The sequence below is a fragment of the Leptosomus discolor genome, chromosome 7 (assembly GCF_034619465.1).
Source record: "Leptosomus discolor isolate bLepDis1 chromosome 7, bLepDis1.hap2, whole genome shotgun sequence".
Classification (NCBI taxonomy): domain Eukaryota; kingdom Metazoa; phylum Chordata; class Aves; order Leptosomiformes; family Leptosomidae; genus Leptosomus; species Leptosomus discolor.
This window is the reverse complement of record NC_141397.1, coordinates 66,049,044-66,055,507: the sequence shown is the minus strand read 5'-3', so window position 1 is coordinate 66,055,507 and position 6,464 is coordinate 66,049,044.

Genomic DNA, 6,464 nt, shown 5'->3' with positions numbered 1-6,464 from the left:
CCCTTGAAAGGGGTCAGGATCAGGCTGACAACAGCTGATGGGACTCCGTGACATTTATTCATTTCTGTTTGCACTCTAAGTGTGTTTCCGTGGGTGTAATAGTTTCCATTGGTTGTAACAGTTCTCAGTTGTTGGTCATATTAGGTTTTTTTCATTAGTTGTTTGATTTAGTGACTATTATTTTCCATATAGAAGACAATGAACACTGCAAAGACGAAAAAGAGCAATTTTGCTAGGGTCAGGAAAGAGGAAATTTCCATGCTTTTTGTCACATGAGACTTTAAGAAGAGCCTAAAGCTAAATACTGCAGCTACTAGTCACCGGTTCTCTTGATAGTTAGTGGCCTTTATAAATGCAAAAATCCTACTTAGACATGCAAGTAACTCATTGCCCTTTTCTGTGCCCTTCTTCCCTCCAGCAGTCTGTAACCTGGAATTGTCTGCCAGGTCTTGCAGTCCATGTCTTGCAGCTTGAAATTCAAAAGTCCTTGAAATTCAAATTACCCTTTCGTATCAGTCCAGTTCGAGATCATTTGTGGTAATTTACTTGAGTTTTAAAAACAAGAATTTGGATAAATGTCTTACTGTCTAGCACCACTAGATTAATAAAATGGAAAACGTACAGTTTACAGTGAAGGAAAGGACTTTCTGATATTACTGCTTATTTTAAAATTAAAGATGTTAACACAGGATCTCGATACAAGAGTCATCTGAAAGGGAGTGCACTTTTAAAATACCAAACCGGTAAACCTCAATCCACATACATGAAAGTTTAATTTTTAGTAACTCCTACATTTCTGTTCAAATTTGAAAAGAACCTAGTGATAAATTAATTGCTTATCACTTGTCCATTATTGTGCCAGTATGTTATTATTTCTAAGACAGCATCACATAGCCTGACCAAAATTTGGGTCTCAGTAGTCAACACACAAAACAAAGGCAGGCAGAGCCCTGAAGACTTCTCTGTATCTGCAGACAAGGCAGGCTGACAGACGGGAAGGAAAAAAAAAAAAAGTCACAAAGAAGGAAGAAAGCCTTGTACAAGGCCACACTGCAGGCAAACACCACCTCAGGTGTAAGACCGAAGTCAAGAAACTGATCCCCTGAACTTCTCCTGCTGGCTTCCACACAGGCAGTTTCAGTCTGGACTCCCGGGACTTGGGCGAGCGCCTTGCCTGCTAGATCACACCGCTTCCCCAGGCTAGCTTTTCATCTTCAACAATAATCGCCTAATGTTACTAAAGGCTAAGAAATTTGAACCCAGGAACTCTAGATACCAATAAATAGTTCTACCCCCTTCGATAATTCCTATAGCTTTCTTTTAAAAAACACGGTATTTTTAATGTTATCATTATAGATTTTGAAAATTTTAAATTTACACGTACACCTGTTAATATAAATCTTCGCGCACACATGCGTACACCTCTAGACGTGAGCATGTGTGTGCCTCCGCCAGTGTTCGGGGGTTTTAACGTACAACTTTTGTCCCTGCCTGAATGATGTGCAGATTTAAGCTACGGTCAGTGGGGAGGATCACCTTCTGCCCATTTAAAATCATATAAATGAACAAACAGAACGTTTTCACTGGACACATACCCGCAGTCGCTGTTTGAGGCTTTGTAGCTTACACTCCAGAGGAGCTCCTTTTTTGGTCTCCTGTCACCTGTGACAGCACTTCTGCTCCCTCAGTCTCTGAGGCTGAGAGAGTCTGTGAAAGTTACGTGTCTTTGGCATGACTGGTGCGTGATCCTTGAATGCCAAAATGTGCAATTCACCTGCAGTCCTCAGACAGTAGAACCACAAGCGGGGAAAGCCGCCAACAGCTCTGCTTGCTACTGAAACTCGTCAAGGGATCCTCCCAGTGCAATGGGTAATGGTAGAAGGTGAGGGAGAGAGTGGGGAAGAACGACACAGAACGCCCAGTCACACGGCAGAGGAGCACTGGAAAGGAGCCTGCTGCCCTCACCACTGCCTGCTCAGTCTGGCCTTGCCAGATCCCGAAAACACACAACAGGCGCGCACACACAGGAACCACAAGTCCCGTAGAGCGGCCACGCACGGACACTCGAACAGGAGCCACTCGGGAATTTCTTTTAACTAACTGTGGCAGATGTGTCCCTTGAAGGCCAAAAAGGAACATATACATGCTCAACACTTCATAAAAATATCAGTACGTTTGTGCCCGACGTACTAGAATATTGTTCAGCACCAGCTCAACCTTGCAAAAACGTTATCAGTGTAATGCTGCCAAGGCCATGGTGCGGATTATCTGTGTATATCTTGGCTAACCTGGCCATGGGCTGTAGCAGTTTTTATACTTGACCTTTCAGAAACCTTTCTGGTTTGTCAGGGAATCAGTTTTATCTTGTTCCTCCTTGTTCCTCATGCTTTTCCTATTTCACCTGTCACTGATTTCCCTTTCTCCTTTGCTAGGCCACACTAAATGTCAGCCAAATAGCCCATTTTAGGGTACATTAAAATATTCATATCTACACCGTTCATGAATGGGGGGTTTAGCAAATGACTCTTTCACTCTGGGATTTAGAATTTTATAATTTCAAATGTTAATTTATTCTGAAAAACAACAGTGACAAATTAATGGATTCTAAAATAACATCTTTGCTCTTTTAAATTCCAGACCTGTCTAAATTAGAAGACTGCTCTACTAATGCATATTTTTACCCTAAAGTGATACAGTAGTTGCATAAAAATGAGAAGAAAATAACTTTTCATTTTGGTTTATTGCACTGTCAGCAAAAACATCTGTTCTTGCAGCTTAGCAGCCTGCTGGCCGTTGTTCAACGCTGACAAAGGTGTTACCCTACCTGTTACAGGTCCATGTACCTATAGGGTGGGGAAGAACTTCATCCCACTCATTATGTATCAGTCTCCTTCCTATAATAATTTTGAAAGATCACTTATAGGGGCAGGTCCAGTACAACAACTTCTGCCTCTGTTTTTAAGGCTCCCTTCCATGTTTTTAAAAAATCACCTCCTGAGGGAGACTTTTTTGATTTCATGTCTTACTGAGATGAAATACCACACACAAATCCAATAGCTGGTGAGTAAGAATCTCCACAACTACCTCATGTAATTGTATATCTGAAATGTACTATCTTAAAGGAAAGAAAACGTTAAATATTACGTTTGGGGGAGATTGTGCCACCTTTGCTCATGACAAACAATCCTCCACAGACTGCCATACTGATAGGAAAGTATTTGTTGGGTTGACTCACACTTATGTGCTGGCACCCTGCATCTTTCCACTGATATGCCTCGTATTTGTGTGTGTGTGGACAGTGTTTCTAAAATGTATTCCTACCCAGAATGGTTTTATCATATGTTGTCCTGAATGTATCAGGTTAATATGCCCAAATGCTTTCTGCTTGAAAGTGAAGAAATTAAAACCATCCATATACAACATTATCTGTCAGCGTTACTGTTTCTGCAGCTAGCTATTCCTTGCCCTGGGGAAATTTTCTCCAAAGATTATCATCATCATTTAAGGACCTACGCCATGTACAGTCCCAGCTGCTTCACCTCCCTACAGCTTTCACACTAGCCTGAAAAACCCCCAGAACTCCTGCTGACCTCGTCGGTGTCTGTATAAACTGTACAAACAGTAGTGCTGTATAATATATTGCATTATTATACCTCTTTGGCCATATGACTTAACCTTGGCTACTTAATCCACCATTGTTGTGACTAATTTAAAAACTCCCAGACACATCCATGTGCTCCCTGTTAAAATGAAACTGAACTTGCCAAAGTAGCATTGTCTCTCTGCTTAAATACGGAGTTCCACTTTTTTATCATATCATACTTGGTTGACTTGCAGGACAAGGGAGTAACAGTTCCTGGGCTTGTGGCAGGTTTAAGGTCTAACGCCGCACGTCCTATGCCAAAAATAGACTTTCTTATGGACACAAGACATTTCTTAGATTAAAATACAAAGTTTTAACATTGTAATTTGGTATTAAGATGATATTACTAATTTTTAGAGATCTTGTACTGTGTACCTCCCATTTCCTCTCTAAGGTTTCTGTATTTGAAATCACACAGCGAAGGTGGTGCAGGAAACAAAAGGTTGTGTGTTGGAGGGAACTTGTTTGGGAGGAAGTTTGGGGGATTGTCTTTGTTCCCTCTTCAAGGTCAGGGCTGGACAGAAAACATAGAATTAATCTTAGAATTAATCTAAGAAGTAATCTAAGTCTAAGAATGTAGATTTGACCAGAGGGCTAAGAGATGGCCATAAAGAGAAGATAAAGAATATGCTTTATCCTCCAGCAGGTACCTGGCAGAAGCTACTCCAGAAAGTGCTGCCTGGCAGAACTCATGTCATGTCGGGAGCAAAAACTCCTGTATACCAGGAGGAAACCCAAGAATTACAAATGGACTTCAGATGGGAATTCAAAATCATTAAGAGGAAAAAGGATGCCGCACAGACAGTTGATCATCTCCTAACAGATGCAGAATAAAGAAACTCTAGAAGGCAGACTTTGAAGAATCTGAGGACAGGAAATAATAAAGCATAAGTCAGTACAAAGAGAAACAGAATTGAAAATAAGGCTCACGCTAGTGTAAAAACAAGTAGACAGAAGACAAAGTGTGAAGGAAGATGAGAAGAAAAGCAAGTCTGGGCACACTGTATGCACACAGACACGGAAACCAAGGATGTTACACACGTAAGGAGAACTCACAAGGCACCACAGAACAGAATGCTTTATCAAAAGCAGAACAAACAGGGTAGAACCCGAGATTCAGGCCCTGAAAGAGACCACCCAGAGTGTATGGTGGCAGATGAAGGGACAGTCCTCTACTCAGGGTATACCCAGAAAATCCGGGGTTCATTACCTGGCAGGACATAAACTGTGGGACATTGACCTGAGGCTAATGGAGAAAACCCCACTGGTTATCTTCTGCATTTGGCCAAACACCACTACCAGATTCCCACTGAATTACACCAGAGCATCTTCACCAGGCTGGTGAAAACAATGCCAGCGCTCAAAAAAATGGAGACTTGGGTGAAAGAATCAGGATTCTTTCCTCCCTGAGAAGAAATGAGAAGGTGCGAGAGGGTAACAAAGACAGAAAGTTCAAGGATGGAGGCTCTGACCCTTTGAAGCATCTCAGATGCTAACAACATGAACAGACACTTCCACAAACACCCCTTGTGGAAGTTTTCTGGAACTGGGGCTAGCACAGTTGATAAGAACTTCAAATTAAAGTTGAAAGAGCGGAAAGGTGTTTGCCAAAGACTCGGCATGCCTGGTTCTAATGGCTAAATCTACCACGGTGGCCCATGCCAGATTAACTCAAAACTCTAACATAAATGAGTTCTGACACTGTTAACGCAGTAGGTTTAGCCTCTGTTGAAGCTACAGTATTTGGTATGATACCACACTGAAAACTACTACTGGCACAGAAGAGATGGATGAGTGCGCAAAACGGCACCACAAATCAGAACTCGGCCGCGCCGTCGCATTTACAGGGACGGGCTGAACTGAAGGGAAGCTAATCGTGCCGATCTCCCGTGTTTTAGCCTCTGTGCCCTTACAAAAAACGCCAGGATGAGCGATCGCTGCACTTAACGGCCTCCAAGGGCAGCCCCGGCCTGAGGGGAGCGGGCGGCCCCTCAGGAGCGCGGGCGTTCGCCCGCGCTCCTGAGGGGCCGCCCGCTCCCCTCAGGCCGGGGCTGCGCATGCGCCCAACCGCCAACGCCGTCCCGGGAGGGACCAAGCCGGGCGGGGAAGGGGGGGTGTGTGCGTGGTGTGTGCGTGTGTGCAGTTGGCGGGCGGTGGCACATTCCAAAGGGCCACCGCACGTCCCGCTTCCCCCTGCCCCCCTCCACGCCCGCTTCAAGCGCCCGGCGGGCGTGACGTCATCACGCCGTAGCGTCGGCGGGGGGGCGTGGCCGCCGTCGCCCTTCCCAGGGTGCAGTGCAGGAGAAGTTGAGCCCCATCTTGAGCGAAGGGAGCCGCGGTTGGAGCCCGCGCTCCCGGGGCCGGCGCAGCGCAGCGGGGCCGCCCGCGGAAGGGTCGCCTCGCCTCCACTTCCTCGTCGTCCTCCTCCTCCTCCTCCTCGCAGCCGCCGGCCCTCCGCTCCGCGGGGAGGGAGTGGGGGTTTGCCCGTGGGGCTCGCCCGCGGGCCGGTTCGGAGCAGGATGCGCCTGGCGCTGGTCTCCAGGTAGAGCGCGGAGACAGGGGCGAGGGGTAGGGGGGGGGGTGGGAGACGGGGCCGCCTGGGCCTCGCCCGGCCGCCGCGGGGCCCCTCGCGCGGGGCGGGCCGCGGGCGCGCTTCTGCGGCCGCCCGGGGCCCGCGCCGCGCCGAGGCCGGCAGGAAACCGCGGGGCGCTCGGCCGGTCCCGCCGCGCACGGAGCGGGGGCTGCGGCGAGGAGGAGGAGGAGGAGGAGGGCTGCGGACGGGGAGGAAGAGGAGGAGCTCCGCCGCCCCCCGCGCGGCCCG